At 38.9% G+C, this 18,393-nt stretch overlaps 1 protein-coding gene across 1 annotated transcript in view; it reads left to right on the top strand.

Moving 5' to 3' along the window:
- LOC134806037 (transmembrane and ubiquitin-like domain-containing protein 1) overlaps positions 1-7,582 on the top strand; it is a 118,886-nt gene extending 111,304 nt beyond the window's left edge. The window contains exon 10 of the mRNA XM_063779246.1: positions 7,511-7,582. The gene's annotated coding sequence lies outside the window, so the exon portion shown is untranslated. The remainder of the gene's footprint in view (positions 1-7,510) is intronic.
- The last annotated feature ends 10,811 nt before the right edge of the window (positions 7,583-18,393 follow it).

Below are 18,393 nucleotides of genomic sequence, written 5' to 3'. Positions count from 1 at the left end.
GAACACACCTCAGAACAGAACACACGATCAAACCTTCTTGGCGCAGTCCGTACCATGTTTGTCGGCACATTAGTGTAAATATATATGTTGCAGTCAAAAGTGTGAACTGGTCAAAAAAACTTTTAACCGACAAAACAGGCAAAACTGCTTTTGACTGAGTATGTTGGTCAAAAGTAGTTTTACCTGAAAATCATACCTATTTCTGGCAGCAGTTTCGTTTTTAGGGCGTAGCAAAAAAAATAACCCTAACCTACCTATCTCTGGGAACAGTTTCGTTTTTTGGGCGTAGCAAAAAAAAATAACCCTAACCTACCTATCTCTGGGAGTACTTTTGACTGATAGTAATAGTCACAATTACTATTAACCAATGATTTTCAGGTAAAACTACTTTTGACCACAATGCATGCTCAGTCAAAAGCAGTTTTGCTGTTTTTGTCGGTTAAAAGTTCTTTTGACCAGTTCACACTTTTGACTGCGACATATATATATATATATATATGCATTTTTTTGCCGTCATATTTTTTAAAGAGCATTTCTTACTAATGCTCGAACAGTCTATAGCACGCAAGTGAGGGATTGGGACTGAGTTATTTCCCGTCCCCTATCCAAAGGACTACATTTCAAAATATAAAACAATTCAAGGAATTTACCTTCTTGCCAAATTTCACCTAAAGCGGTTCAGTTGTTTAGCCATGAAAAGGCGACAAAGAGGCAGACAAAATTCCTTACACATTTATAATAGTTATTAGTACAGTTCTAATGGGATTTATAGCCATAAAGCTGATTATTTTTGACTGGTATTGTTACTACTTGGCTTGGCACCGACTTCAAACATATCAGTTGGTAACGCATAGACATACAAAAGGATAATATTTTATTTCATCCTTTATGAAGTCGGTTTAATTTTTTTTGTAAAAAGTTTTTATTTTACCATTTTTAGTTTTAACGAATTGTTACGACGCATTAATGAAAAACAAGATCATGTTTAACACTAAATTCGTGTACCTATTACTTTAGTCAATATGTAATCAGGAATTTTCTCGAGTCTGTCTGGGAAATTATAATTCCTGTCAACTAAATCCATCCGCCCGCCCCGCCACTGACCCAATCCCTCAGCCCCTCGATCACTCAACCTCACAGCACATCAACCCCTGATCCAGGAACCCCTCGATCCTGAACCAGCAACCCTTCAACCGCCATTCCCCGACCCCTTAATCCCTGACCCCTTAACTCCTAACCCTAACCCCCGATCAGTAGCCTTACCAGCTTACCACGAGTTTGACATTGATATATTCGCTAGCATGTGTGTAACTTACTTCCTATGCATCTCGCTCGTACTAACCTTAGTGTGAGCGAGATGCATAAAAAGTTACATTTAGATGCATAAGACGTCAGCGAATATGTCAATGTCAAACTCGTGGTAAGGCTACTAAGGCTACAGTTGCAGTACATCAAATTGGTGGTTTTCGGAAGCAAATGCTCGAGTTACTTTAGAAAACCCCGAAATCGCTTAACACGTGCCTTTAAAAATTGAGGAGTTCCCTTAATTTCTTATGGATTCCATCATCAGACCAGAACCAAAAATAATACGGAAACACCTTGGAGGTAACTTCTTCCAAACAAAAAAAGAATTACTCAAATCGGATCACAGGTGCCGGAGTAATCGCTGAACATACTTACATTTAAAGAAATCATCATCATTATCATCAAAATAATCATCATCATCAGGTCTACTTCATCAAATTGGTGGTTTTCGGGAGAAAATGCTCGAGTTGCTTAAGAAAACGCCCAAAACACCATGCATGTGCCTTTAAAAATTGAGGAGTTCCCTCAATTCCTCATGGATCCCATCATCAGAACAGAACCAAATTAAAATGGGACCAACTCGGAGGTAGCTACTTTCAAACAAAAAAATAATTACTGCAATCGGACTACGGGTGTCGGAGTAATCGGTGAACGTACATAGAAAAAAAAAATAGCCACAACCGAATACAGTAGGGCTACCGCCAATACCGAAAATCGTCAATTGCGGGCATTTTTCTCTGTCACTCTAATTACGCCTTCATTGGAGTAAAAGAGTAAGATCCCCGCAATTTGCGAATTTCGGTTTTCGCGGTAGCCCCTCTGAACCTCCTCCTTCTATGGAATTGAAGTCGGTTAATAAAAGAACTCATTCCGACACATATATATAGTTGGTCAAACCAATTTGTCGCGCAAAACGCGTCTGTTACGATCAGCACAGAACGGATGTACTTTTAGCTACCTGTAGCAAAGCGACGAAATCGCGGAGTGAGCCACGCCTGGGTACGGTAAAATTGCACTTATTATGTAGGTACCTACACAATAGGGAACTCTAGCTATCCACCAAATTGTCCAAATTTTATCGAAATCTGGCAATAAACAATCGAAAATAATAAAAATCGGCCCACTATGTTTATTTTATTACCTTCTTTTAAAAAATCCGACAAAAAACGGGGAACAGGCGCAAAGGCGTTGTTGTTGACAATCTGCGAAATCGACGCCACACTCCGTTCGCAACTTCGCGCCGTGATTCGCGCACGAGTGTGGAGGGCCCTTTTCCTTTATACTATAACAATTTTCACCGACTTCAAATAACATCCCCCGTTCACACCGTCGGTACTTCTTTTTTTATGTAGGCAGGTATGTTTCCCGATTTCATGATGAGGGCTATGGCTGGACCAATTTGCAAAATAAATAATGGGAAATACTTCACAGGTGGTAAGTAGTTGGCATTAAGGTGGATGTGTAGGGCTGTCCTGCCGACTAGCCACCAAAAGATGGCGTGATTGTGCACAAATTGCGGATTATCACTATTTCTTTCAAAACCCAAACAATTTTCTAAGATGTGTTAATATTGGCGCAAACAATAAAAAATATTACGTCTAAATCGAAATATATTCCACTCAACAGTGTCTCATTTCATCAAAATCTGACAAAACTGCAAAATATTGCAATTTCATGCATTCACGCACACTACCATATCCCCCAGTGTCAGTCTTGTGACCATTAAGCCAAAACAGACTAGAGGTCGCTAGTACAGAAGATGGCTTTTCTGATTACTCTCATTAGCTAACTAGGGACAAAAGTGTAAACTAGATGGCGCGGTGTAAGAGATGATTTTTTTTGCAAGATTAATTTAAGGTAAAGGCGCATCCAGACGAACTGAATTTAGCACCAGAATGGGCGGATTGTCTATGGTCACGGACGGTATATTCTGTAAGGCCTCGACAGACCTTGCTACAAATACCGGAATGGAACGGAAATCACATGAAATTATCGGTGAGGTATATAGAGGTCCATACAATAAATTCGTGACCGTATGCAGACCTTTATTATTCTTTTTTGCTCGACGCTGCCTTCGACTGCCATACATTTTGTTATACTACCTACATAAGCAATACCCACATTATATGCACGTAGCGTACGTTTCGTGGCTCCTGGCCGAGGCGTTAGCTTGGTCCGATTTTAAGCTACCTACATTCCAAATTGTAAATTTCAAAGGTCACGATTACATACTTTCTACAATGTTTGTTTTCACACCGCAATGAATGATGAGTGTTTCCAAATGGTCCAAAAGAGCTTTTTCCAAAAAAAAAATAGACCTGAGTCTCACAGACCCTATATATTATAATAATTTGTTTATCTAGTTCTTCCAGCTCAAAATCACTGGCATATTCAATCCTGATAGTAAAAAAATCCTCCAAATATTTGTGGCTTTCCATTACAAATGGGTCCTTATACTTCAAGTGCAATAAGGTCCTTTCCAACTGAAATTCTTATAAAAAGGTTCTTATTGCACATGAAACATAAGGACCATTGCATTGTCTGAATGGAAAGCCACATTTGTATGGAAATTGTAGATTCCACTAAGTAGGTACGTCAAACCATGAAGTTATATTGTTTAAACTGGAGCGAGTTGTCAGTTTTTTTGCCATACTAATTTGAACCTTATCACCGAGACAGAATGTTGTTCGTACCAGACTAGAGAAAACGGTCCACATGAGATAGAAAAACCTGAGCCCTGTGTCTCACTCGCACATGTTGCCAATGTTAAAAAGATACCATTGTGATAGAAATTATATCAATATACTACTGAAATTCATTACCTTCTTATACTATTTTAGTGCTATATTCTAATTACAGTTCTGATATCTTTTAAGTAATTTGTTAATTATTATGATGTTAATATTATTAACTGATTAAGCCAAGCATGTGCGCAACAAAAAAAACAGTAAATTGAATATGGTAGAAATTGTAGTAACTTTGAATATTAATTGGTATCCCCAACTTGATGACGATTAGGGTCACCATGATGTCGGTACGATTTGGATCGGTCTTACAAAATTGTTATTTCCTACTTAATGTAAAAATAACTTTACCTAAATAGTATACTAATAAATAAATAAAGATATACTTATTTTGGCATGTTTAATTATTCGGTTCACGTAATGAGAGCTACATAATTGCCAAAAATTAAATCCGAAGTCCTTACATTACAGATTGGACATTACAGACTCATATTTTTATACATAGTATTTAATTACTGGAACGTTAATTCTAACTATTTATATATATGTAATCGATTCTATATAGGTTGGGCCGACATTTCCGTCAGTATACAAAAGCGGCAAATTTGAAAATGTTGTTTCAATTACAGATCTACGATGACGCTAACGCTTAAAGAATAGCTAAAGTATGCAAAAGGGAAGTCATCACGTATATGAACACACCATGAGTATGATATTGATAGTGATAGGTATTTTGTTAAATTATGAATTATGAAGAGCATAAATAGTGTAGAATGCCGGTTTACACAGTTAAATGTAAGTTTTTATTTCGTCGTGTGCTAATACTTTATCATTTTAGTCAATAATCAAGATAATTTCGTGTAAAAACATAAATTGTTACGCTACGCTAGGGCTTCACAAAATGACTAGTATCGATAACCAGTGGGCATAGTAATAATATAAATTTATTTGCGTTGCAAGTGCTGAAAGTAGGAATTAAATTCGCAACGAGTGGTGATAAATTAAAACACGACCGAAGGCAGCGTTTTTAATCGATACGATTTGCGAATTACCAAGTACAACTACAACGTTTTACCCGACCCTAGATATTTGTCTCGCTCTCTCTTATAGCTGTCTTTGATAGAAATAGAAAATATTTATTTGGCGTACAAAAACATACCTACATTACGGTAAGTACACCATAAAGTTAACAATACAGTAAACATACACCAAATAGGATGCCGCTCAGCATAAGCAGTGTCTGTAAGACCCTACGCTGGTTTTCACCCAATACGTACGATGGACGTACGGCGGACCACCTTCCTCACAATAAACCACGATCGCATTGATCGCGATCCAATACGCCCATCCCATCTGGAACAGCTTTTATAACGACTAAAAGCTTTATAACGACTAAATTAAGTAAGGTTGTGTGAAGCGTTTTACAGAAGAGAAAAAAACTATATCCATCTCTTTTCTGGGGCAATTATACTAGCATAGGGTAAATACAGTATGATTCTCTCTGATTATGCACGAATGAGAAAAGATCCTGGCCAAACTATACATTCCATCTTATGCTAATATCCCACATTCATATGACTTATGGTCACCCTAATTAGAAAGAGATGGAGGGCTCAGGTTTGACCTCTCATGTGGACACACTTTTTGGCCAGTGTACACTATCCAGTTTACTCTCTACGTCCGTGCGTCAAACACGTACAAGTGAAGTACTAAAACGTGACGTAATGGAACGGACATCTCGGGACATTTTTTTAAGTGGTAGTACGGAATGCTGACGGTGTAGAATGAGCCCAAAAATGTGCATGGACACAAAGTTAAATTTCAATGCAGAACTGAAATATTCATGTTTTAGTTTAGGGGAAAGTACCTACCTAACCTAATGCAAGCTTTAAAGCTACTATTCCATCCGCTTACCGAGCGCGTCGAATGGGATGACCGCTTGGGCTAACCAGTATGGTCGTATTTTCCGATTATTCACAGTTCTTAGATCTCTAGAGGGTTCAGCCAAGATGCCAATCATTTGCGACAGAGAGACGTCAGAGTTTCGTTCGCTATGGCGCAAACGATTGATATCTTGGCTAGGCACTCAGTTCACACTACGTTGGACAGCGGTGAGAGAAACTCAATTCCCTAGTACTCGCCCGATATTTGTTTTACTCTGCCTGCTTATTAATTAACGATTGATCCGACTTTCCTTCTTCAAAGAATAAGTATTTCAAGTTAATTACTAAAGTGATACAAAAAGCTTAATATCACTAATAGATATTAGAAGTACTTATACATGCAGAGTGTAGTCTAGTCGACAAGTTCAAAATGGTGAAAAATAGAGATACTACTAAAAATACGTGTGATACCTGGATTCGGATGATGTATAGAAAAATGTATTCGAAGCGTTTATTAGAACACAAAAAAAATCAAAAGTTATAGACATAAAAGGCGGAAAAGAGAAGATACCGTCAACCGGGATGAATAGGAATGATAGGGGTGATAGGGAAGGTCTTCTAATAAGACCGCGTTTTCGCGTAGCAGCACGGGATATGGTAGCTGCTCTCACTGACCCAAGAAGAAAATCCACCCTGTATGTATACCTTTTCGTTGCCTGACCTAATATTAAGTAAGTTTCAATAATTGGTCAATGCACAAATTTATAATTCTTACGTGCTATTTAGTAGCTACTTCATAATACCGCATGAGTTTGTGCCGCACCATAACGATAGTACCTTGTAGTCGACCGGGGTACCACATTACGATATTATATAATAATAGTAGACAGTATTAACAGATTCTGCCCCATGTTCCGGCCCTGCCCAACCTTACGTGTAGCAGAGGAAGAAAGTTGGAAAGGGGCAGAATCTGTGAATACTGTCTACTATAATATAATAATGTGATACTCCGCTCGACCGCAATGGTATAATGGTTATATATTTTTTGATTCATATATATTTTATATAATTGTCACAAGATTTAAAAGAATTTTGGGTAATTCTTAACAGGAAATGAGTTCTGTGTCGAAACTTCGTAACAATTGTCATGTTTCTTGTGACAATTGTCATTAGCTTCGCCAAATAAGTACCTACCTACTTATTTATTGTATAATAGTATGCTGACTAGGTATTTTTTTACACTTAAATTTCATAGTTTTTTTAAATATTTACTTATCTTGAAAAAATTAAAAACTTCGTAATGTTGATTGATCAAGTGCGGGCTAAGCGTATTCAGTGCACTCCGCGAGCTCTTGAGATTTGCCTCAAAAATGGCGTGAATGGCCGCTAAGACCGAAATACTTGTTTTTAAATAATTATGTCATGCGTCGCCTGTTTGGGTTTGGATATGTATATGTAGGGCACATACTGACTGATACCATGGACAATATTGTATGTATGGCCATGGGACAAAACGGAAACGTACACATGCATTAGGGTATTTAGAGCCAGTAGACAGTATCATAACAACCGGTGTAGTGGTAGTGGTTACGAAGAAATTAACTAATTACGATTTTTTACTTTGGAGCAGCCTGTATGTGTTAGTAGCTCCTGAGGTAACCTTCTTCGACCTTTCTGATTATCTTTCTTATTTATGACACTAATAAGATTCTGACTTTTAATAAACGTCATTATTGCCGCACATTTTCGAACAAATTGTTAAAAGCACTGCCAAGGATTAATACAATACAGGGTATATTGTTTCAAATAAATAAATCATTCATTATACATACCACATGCTACAAAGTATATTTCAGAGTTTTTCAGGGCGAAACATTATTCCATACTTTATTCATTTTAGGCCCTGGGTAATGTTTAAGTAATCATAACTATTACAACACAGTAAACTAAAGAAAATAAAAGTATTTTCTTATTGTACTATTAAATTAAAAAAAAAACAACATATGATTTTACCAAATTTGAGTATATTTACAAATAAGTACTTATTTTTTTCATTTTCACTGGTTCTGCTGTGGCCAGGTGATATTTAGGAGTTCACTCCCGTAGGCAGGATATCGGTAGCGGATGTTTGTGTTTGATGATCAGCTAAAAAGGATCAAAATAGATAATATTAACTAATAAGGAATGAGGATAATAAATTTTAAGAAAATCTAGTTGAGACTAGTTGAGTCTAGTTTTAAAGTTACTTAAAATGAAATTACTATACTTAAGTTTTTATATTATTTACAATTAATAAGCTTATTTATTTATTTAATAACATTTATACAACTTTATAACAAAACACTAAAACTTATATAAAAAAAAAACAATTAATTAAATTTGCCCTGTTACTATGTATGTTAGTTAGTGTATCTAGGTCAAATCTTGAAAGCTAAATTTAGGCTTACGGCTCGATTCGGAAAATGAATTAGATTTCTACTAGACTTCAACAAGTTACAATACGGATAATTTAAAGATATTTGTAAGGTAGATATGTCAAAGGTCATTGGGCGTTTTGTTCGGACATATGACCCACAGCGTACACAAACGAAATAGGGCTAGGTATGTAGGTAAATGTATCTGCTACCCACTGGTATGAGTCGCATTCTTGCAAGACATGGGAGAATTGAGAAAAAAATAAAAATCATTTCTCATCATTATAGCATTTTTGCAATGAATTAAGTCAGAACTATTGGAATTATTTCAAATATACTTTGAATAGCTGCTGTTAGATTACGTTGCTGTTGTTATATTGTTTAATATCAATAGGAACAAAAATAAAATCCAGTTCTAAAAAAACAATATTTTTATTCTGCTTGATCAAAATCAATTGTTAATTCGTCTAAAAAGGCAGCAGCAGGCGCGTCAATCACTTCTTGATGCCTGGCCCATGATAAAAAATAGACTACGCTTGCAGCATGTGCACAGCTTCCGACGGTTTAGGCGGAGTATGTCACTTTCTTAAGAGGGCACTTTCGAGTTAGGTCACGTTCTAAGGACGTCACTTTCTGAGGACGTCACATTCTGAGTTCGTCACTTTCTGAGGTCGTCACATTCTGAGCACGTCACTTTCTGAGAACGCCACTTTTCGTGGGCGTTACTTTCTGAGTACGTCACTTTTTTATACTAAGATTTAAGCGTATACTTGCACGAACAATGGATACCAGCAATCAGCTGTACGGCATACGGCCGCTTTTATGTATGACATATACAGGTTGTTTTTTCAGTCGCCATTGAAGGAAAATATGAATCTATAGAGGATAACGGGCGTCTGAATCCAAACGGCAACGACAGTTTCCTGTTATCGTCTATAGATTCGTATTTCCCTTCAATGGTCACTGAAAAAACATTCTGTATGTCATACATAAAAGTGGCCTTATACCGTACCGCTAATATAATTTCTGGTATCCATTGTTCATGCAGGCGCACGGTGCACGTGCATGCTAAAAAAGTGACGTACTCAGAAAGTGACGAACTCCGAATGTGACGTCTTCAGAAAGTGGCGTTCTCAGAAAGTGACGTACTCAGAATGTGACGACCACAGAAAGTGACAAACCCAGAATGTGACGTCCTCAGACAGTGACGTCCTCAGAAAGTGACCTAGCTCGAAAGTGACCTCGTAAGAAAGTGACATACTCCGCCTAAACCCTTCCGACGGTAGTGCGATGGCCTTGTATACACGAGCAGTAATAGTTTTGAATACTATTTCTTCCAATAACAACACACAACACTAAGGGCCAGTTGCACCAACCACATTTGACAGACTGATCAACGTCAGCCGGCGCGCCCCGGCGCCTTACTATGAAACTTTCCATACATCAAAAATTAGCGAACTCTTTAACGGTACGAACAGTTTGGTGCAACTGACCCTAACACTATCTCGTACACATACTGTTGAATAACTTTTTTCTGCCGGTTGATACATAAAAAAAATTACATATTTAAAAAAGTGAGATTAAATTCTCTATTTTAAAACTAGTTTGGTCTCTGTACGGGAAAGTTCATAAAGCGGGTCAAAAACGCCCAATGACCTTTGACGTTTCCGCGATTCTGGAGGTCCTCTTGAACGATTTCGACAAGTTATGACTTAGATATCCAAGTCACATCTAGTCGATATCTAATGTAGATCTAGTTGATCTCTAAATCGTTGCAAGATCTTGTGATTATCTCGAAAACCGAATAGGCCTGTTACTTCCCGATTTCCGATTGAGCTGAAATTTTGCATTCATATGTAACTTGGAGGTTATTCCCACTAGTTACCACCATGTTGTTACCACCATCGAACTTTCCGTTTTGGTTTCTTGTGAACAATATGATAAATAATTATTAAAGCGGCAGCTGCACGACGACGTACGTCCATGGTTCCTGAGTACAAACTGGTCGATCGTCGGATTGCTTGCCGCGCGCGGCTGCCGCGCTATAATTCAAGATGGTGCCAAAAATGGCTCGCGAGCCAAAATACAGATTTGCCGCGGTCGAACAATGCTTGCGCGGCCGCCGCGCGATATCGAGACGCGGCTTAAGAAAAAGTGACCAAGGCCTCCAGTGCCCCGGGGTGGAATCGAACCAGCGTCCTCTGCTACGTCACGGCGGCAAGGGCGAATTTTTCTATGTACAGTCGACGTCTTTGATATGTTTACATTTTTCGGTTTATTACAAGGGAGTAAGGTGCAAACATGTAAACATATCTTTGACGTCGACTGTATGTACATATTATTATATATTTTAATGTTTGTTATTACCTATTTTAATTTGTTTGACATGCCTAGAATTAATTTGTTATTTTAGAATAAGAATTGCTGTGCCCTTACAGGGTCCATGTCACTGTACTCGAAATTGTATTGTAACACCTTTATGTAGCAACATGGAAATGCAATACACAATAAACAATGATGATCGGCCTAGCCTAGTCAAAAAGAATCTGAAGTAGATATGCATGATGCAGTTTGCAGGACAGGACCAGGTGCAAAAAAATATAAAGAATTAAATACGAATGTCACACATCGTGACAAACCATAAACGTTTATCGATTATATTATATATTCCTATACATATTTATACTCGCGCACGAAGGGTTCCGTACCATTAGGCCGCCGCCCCACTGCTGCGCACGCTATGTACACGACCCACGTTCCTATTAGTAGGAGATCCCACATATATGGTCGACCTTCACCAACCTGTCTGACGGATGAAACTATGAAAATATGAAAGAAAATATGTTCCAGAACATAAATAAGGGGTCATCCATTAATTACATCACACGTTTAGGAGGAGGGAGGGGGTCAAGAAAATGTGACATGTTGTGACAAGGGGGAGGAGTCACAAACTTTGTGACGTCACTTTAACTTCATCAGTAACCGAAAATTTATTTAAATTATTTTATACGCCAATATACATTTAAATAACAAGTCTTAGAAACGATAATCGTTTTTATTCGTTTAATTTTATTTCTTAATCAGTTTTGGGTTATAAAATTACTAATATTTCTTTTGTCAAAAATATTTTGATAAAATATTAAATAAATATTTGCCGATTTCGTTGATGTGACGTCACACCAGGGGGGAGGGGTTTGCCAAATGTGACCAAGTGTGACAAGGAGGGGGGGAGGGGTAAAAAAACCTAGAAATTCGTGTGACGTAATTAATGGATGACCCGTAAATAGGGTTGCCTAAAGAAATATGGTCAAGGCTATTTTTAATAAACTTTTGAAAAAAAATTTTTTTTCGTCAAATTTCACCGATTTGTCTGACGAACGAAATAAGTTTCAATGGAAAGTATACAACTTGTACAACATAAATAAACTAGGTTGCCTATCTTTTTCCGGTCACTATTATGTGGTTGCCGTGTTTAAAGAGGTGATTTTATATCGATAATTGCACTCATCTACCTGACGCTTGAATTATACATCAAAATGATGGCAATTTTATTGCAAATACAATGGTATAGGGTTGCCTGCGAAAATCCGGTCACAAATAAGGGTTGCCAGGATTTTAAATAAAATAAGAAGGGAAGACTTTATCGATAACTCATAAACGGCTTAACTGATCAAGTTTGTTTTAATTTTATTTGAATGAGTTTTTTAGGCACTATTTTCATGATTTTTTTCATATTTTTTGTTTATATATATTATATTGTTTGCATATTTATCCAACGACATGTCACACTATGGGATTGAAGCGAAAAAAATGGATACATACATTTTTTTATTTTTCTTCGGTTGATACCTATGTTGTGATATGTCATTTGATATGAATTTTAAAATGAATAAGGTTCTTCAAAAATTTTTTTTGCTAAAGTGAATATTTTAGGAAATAATCGCTTCGAAAGAAACAAAATGTATGTGAGGATTTTTTTTTTCGTTTCAACCCTATGGTGTGGGGTGTCGTTGGATAGGTCTTCCAAAATTAATAGGGGTTTTGGAAGAACATTTTTTGATTAAGTGAATATTTTCGGAAATAATCGCTTTGAAAGAAACAAAATGTGTGTGACAATTTTTTTATCGTTTCAAACTTATAGTGTGGGGTGTCGTTGGATAGACCATTCAAAATAAATAGGGGTATATAAACAACATTTTTTGATAAAGTGAATCATTTCGGAAACAATCGTTTAGAAAGAAAAAAAATGGCTTTTCCTTCTAACTTTTGAACCATTGGTCCAAAAAATATGAAAAAAATCATGAAAATAGTGCCTAAAGAACTCATTCAAATAAAATTAAAACAAACTTGCTTAGTTAAGCCGTTTATGAGTTATCGCTAAAAGTCCTTCCTTCTTATTTTATTTAAAAGCCTGGCAACCCTTATTTTTGACCGGATTTTTGCAGGCAACCCTATACCATTCCTATACCATTGATGTCCTTAAACTACGTCCAAGACCACCGGTGGACGGGCAGCAGCGTCCCTCAAATTCGGTGTACTCGACTGCGATCGCCAACCCGCCTGCCAAGCGTGGCGATTATGGCATTCACCCCCCATCATGATGAGCACAATAGAACCACGGCCCCGAGGTTCCGGCGACCCCCGGTGCTCTGGCTATGGTAGCGGTCAGGGCATTAGCGGGGTCAGGGGTGCTAAGAATCTCCGGCAAAGATCCGGCTACCCGCCCCGACGACGACTGGCCCTGGTAACACACAACATACGCACTATGAGGACTGACGAAAAGATCTGCGAGCTGGAAGAGGAACTGAGCAGGTTACACTGGGACATTGTAGGGTTATGCGAAGTCCGTAGAGAGGGGGAGGACACGACAACCCTGAAGTCTGGTAACTTGCTCTACCACCGGGAGGGCGACCAACAGTCCCAAGGTGGTGTCGGGTTTCTCGTTCACAAGTCCCTCGTAAACAACATAATAACCATCGACAGTGTGTCGAGCAGGGTGGTATACCTAATACTCAGAATATCCAAAAGATATTCGCTGAAGGTCATTCAGGTATACGCACCGACCTCGTCACACTCCGATGATGAAGTAGAAGCTATGTATGAGGACGTAAGTAGGGCCATACATACTTCTAAAACCTACTTTACTGTTGTTATGGGGGACTTCAACGCAAAGTTGGGCAAGAGAAGCGGGGATGAGTTGAGAGTGGGGCAATTTGGGTATGGGCAACGGAACCCTAGGGGTCAGAGGCTGGCCGACTTTCTGGAGAGAGAGGAACTCTTCATGATGAACTCTTTCTTCCAGAAGCCGCCTCACAGGAAATGGACCTGGATGAGTCCTGACGGTTCCACGAGAAACGAGATAGACTTCATCATGACCGACAAGAAACGGATATTCAGTGATGTCTCTGTGATCAACAGGGTAAAGACCGGTAGTGATCACCGAATCGTAAGAGGCACACTGAATATCAATATTAAACTTGAAAGGTCCAGCCTGATGAAGTCTACGCTCCGACCTACTCGAGCCTATGTTCAAAACCCCGAAAGCTTTCAACTCGAGCTCTCTAACCGCTTTGCTTGCCTAGAGAACTTGGCTTCAGTGGACGAAATCAACGACGGGCTAGTGGAAACTGTCCACACAGTAGGGTCTAAGTTTTTTAGATCCCGCCGTAAAGATAGACCTCAGAAATTGACCGAGCAAACCTTAAACCTCATGGCTGAACGACGCTCGCTACAGTTGCAGTCTCCCGATGACGCGGAGTCATATAGGCAGCTCAATAGACGTATATCTAAGTCCTTGCGACATGATCTGCGTCTCTTTAATACTAACCGTATTAAAGAGACTATTGAGCGAAACCAAGGCTCCAAAGTGTTCGCAAAGGACAAGTCTATTGGGCAAAGCCAGCTGACAAAGCTGAAACGGGAAGATGGCAGCATAGCGTCGAGCAAAGCGGAGGTTTTAGGTGAGATCGAGAGGTTCTATGGACAGTTATACACTTCGATCGCAAAGCCCGTTGACAGCTTGGTAGGAGATCCAAGAGCCAAGCTGTCCCGACATTATACCGAAGATATCCCGGACATCAGTCTGTACGAGATTAGGATGGCCCTGAAGCAGCTTAAGAACAACAAGGCGCCGGGCAAAGACGGAATCACTTCAGAGCTTCTGAGAGCGGGTGGAACACCGGTACTTAAAGTCCTCCAGAAGCTCTTTAATTCCGTCTTGTCCGAGGGCATAACGCCTGAAACATGGAATAGAGGCGAGGTGGTGCTGTTCTTCAAAAAAGGTGATAACAACCTATTGAAGAACTACAGACCCATCACGCTTCTGAGCCATGTCTATAAGCTGTTTTCAAGGGTCATCACGAACCGTCTCGAACACAGACTTGATGACTTCCAGCCTCCCGAACAAGCCGGTTTCCGAAAAGGCTATAGTACCATAGACCACATCCATACGCTGCGGCAAGTTATACAGAAGACCGAAGAGTATAACTTGCCATTATGCTTAGCGTTTGTGGACTATGAGAAAGCCTTCGATTCGGTGGAAACATGGGCGGTGCTTGAGTCTCTTCAGCGATGCCATATTGACTATCGGTACATCGAAGTGTTGAAGTGTTTGTATAGTAACGCCACCATGTCGGTCCGAGTACAGGAGCAGAGCACGAGGGCGATTCCATTGCGAAGAGGCGTAAGGCAGGGAGACGTTATCTCTCCGAAACTGTTTACTGCCGTAATGGAAGACGCCTTCAAGCTCCTGGAATGGGAAGGACTTGGCATCAACATCAACGGCGAATACATCACTCACCTTCGGTTTGCCGACGATATCGTAGTCATGGCAAAGTCGATGGAGGAACTCAGCATGATGCTCGATGACCTCAACCAAGTTTCACAACGGGTGGGCTTGAAAATGAACATGGACAAGACGAAACTTATGTCAAATGCCAATGTTGTGCCCATCCCAGTCTCTGTTGGCAACTCGGTACTCGAAGTTGTTGACTCGTACATCTACCTAGGACAAGTAGTCCAATTAGGTAGGTCCAACTTCGAGAAAGAGGTCAACCGCCGAATCCAACTCGGTTGGGCAGCGTTCGGGAAACTACGTAATGTCTTTTCGTCCGACATACCTCAGTGCCTCAAGACGAAAGTCTTTAATCAATGTGTGTTACCAGTGATGACTTACGGCTCCGAAACGTGGTCTTTCACTATCGGCCTCATCTCAAAACTTAAAGTCGCTCAACGAGCTATGGAGAGGGCTATGCTCGGAGTTTCTCTACGTGATCGAATCAGAAATGAGGAGATCCGTAGACGAACTAAAGTCACCGACATAGCCCACCGGATTAGCAAGCTGAAGTGGCAATGGGCAGGCCACATTGCACGCAGAGAAGATGGCCGATGGGGTCGAAAAGTGCTCGAGTGGAGACCACGGACTAGCAAGCGCAGCGTAGGACGTCCACCCACAAGATGGACAGACGATCTTGTTAAGGTCGCCGGAAGACGCTGGATGCGGGTCGCTTCCAACCGGCACGTATGGAGGTCCAAGGGGGAGGCCTATGTTCAGCAGTGGACGTCTTATGGCTGAGATGATATATATCGTTGTCTGAGTAGGTACCCACAACACAAGCCTTCTTGAGCTTACCGTCTTAGTCGGCTTAGTCAATTTGTGTAAAAATGTCCTATAAATGTCCTATAATATTAAATACATAATTTGTATGAAAATTTCAACTGTCGGACGACAACGGAAGACGGACGGACGATCAAACGGACAGCGGAGTCTTAGTCTTCGCCGTATTCCTTGAAAGGGGTTATTCTATGGGTCATTTGCAATGATTTAAGTCCAGTCAACCAGGGGTCAAAACTCATTGGTTTTCAAGTTATATGAGTTTTTAGTTTTTTGTTTACAAAACCCGCCTTTCGACTAAAAAGTGGTAATTGTGAAAAAACTACTCAAATTTGGACGTAAAAAAACATTCACCTAATAGCCAATAAACTACTGATTACGTGAAATAAAAAAAGATTGCCAAAACTTTCCAAAATTTTCAAAAAAAAAGGATTTGAAGTCACAATGTTTTTGTAATTTTCCCCAAACTTTGTAACATTTTAAGGCATTACTTTAAAAAAAAGTATGACACTTTGCGTACAAAATACAGAAATGAGTTCCTCAGCTTTCCAAAAAAGTACGAATGTCGACATGTTCTCTTAAACTTTTTAAAATAATAATAATAATAGCAGAGCAGGTAGGTACCGAAGACAAAAAATGCTTACGTAGAAACTAATTACCGTAATGACTTGACATGTATTAGGTACTTACCGAAAATGTAAAATAAGTTTATGGCAAAAATTTCATTTTTGGTACAAGCTTTTATCGCTGACTATACTTTTCTTACGACAGACAACTAATACTCATTATAAATTCTAAAAACCCCTAACACAATTAGGTTGCGTTGTTTCATCACAGAGTTCCTATGGCCACCTCCTGTCTCCATCATCAGATCAGTTCGACAGTACCATATTATTGTATTGTCATCAGGCGGCTTAGCACGGTCGTGTTTTTATCCCTTGTCACCATGCCTGTCACGTTCTAACAAGTATGTAAGTGCGAAAGGGACGCGCATAGTGATAGTCGATAAAAATGGAACCGTGCTGAGCCCGCAGAACTACATACAGCTGTAAATTTTCATGACGCTACGATCCTTGGAAGATGGTTAAATTAGTTACCTTAGATTCCATTACATAGTTAGTTACATACAGGTCGAGAGTTCCTATGGCCACCTCCTGTCTCCATCATCAGATCAGTTCGACAGTACCATATTATTGTATTGTCATCAGAACTACATACAGCTGCCAATTTTCATGACGCTACAATCCTTGGAAGATGGTTAAATTAGTTACCTTAGATTCCATTAAGTACATAGTTAGTTACATACAGGTCGACCTAATAAAAGCCTGTTAATGAGTTTTAGTTTAGGCGTCCGTATAAATAAATCCAGCGAGTAAACCACAACCACAATACTCTTGCGTACAATAGTCTAATTTACGGTGAACGGGAAAAAAATAGAGCGGTAGGTAGGTAGTTTAAAAAAACGTATGCAGAAAAACGCACAGCTTATCTATGGAATAAGTACCCTTCACACTCTCGCGGACTTAATAATAATTTATTATAAATGTTATGATCTTATAAATTTGTAAAATCAATGAAAATTCATTTATAATTTATGAATATATAATTTTTATTTAAAATCATTGAAAAATTATCACCTTACTACCAATCCCAGTTTTGAACTGATAATTGATTAACGAAAATTCCTAGAAACCCTTAGAAAGCAAATCTGGCCTGACCTCCGATTAGGTAGTTACATGTACTAATGTAGGGATCAAATTTTAACGGAAATGGTTTGTAAGCTAAACTATTACAACATATTTTGTGAATTATATACCCTTACGTTATTACCATCTATTGAGTAAATTAGACACTACTTAGTTAGGTCACCTGTGTTAAAGTGACATCTATGTTGGTTATTATTAAACTGAATCTCGCCATCTTGTTTTACATGGATAGTGTAAAGATCACTCACACAAACAAGCGCTTAACTAAAATCTTCGCATTTTTCAAATGGTTTTTAATTAAAAATATTGAATAATTGGTCATTATTTTTAACTTGGCGACGACAGACGATTATGCACTACCTAAACATCAAGGTTCTAAGTGCTGTAAATCTACGTATTAAGAGAAAATTGACCAATAAAATTGTATGAAATTCGCATAAGGAGAACCACCTTGACAGGATCTTGGAGAAATCGACGGAAAAGGAAGGAAAATGGTTCTTGGGAGAAATAATTTATATTACTTGATACGTATACCTTAGCTTAGGCATTGAGCTCCGAAGTAATAGTTGAGGGTTTAATTTAATTTGAACTACAATGTTCACTACATTTCGAAAAACCAATATCTTAATAACCAAATATCATAGTTTAATGGGTCGCAGTCCGTTTCCGATAAACGGGCAAACAGTTTAAGAGTGCAGACATATTGGACCGCGTCCCGGGGGAAATTTA

Source organism: Cydia splendana, chromosome 2, assembly GCF_910591565.1.
Source record: "Cydia splendana chromosome 2, ilCydSple1.2, whole genome shotgun sequence".
NCBI lineage: Eukaryota > Metazoa > Arthropoda > Insecta > Lepidoptera > Tortricidae > Cydia > Cydia splendana.
Note: the sequence above shows the minus strand (reverse complement) of the source record. Positions and strands in the feature narration are given on the sequence as shown.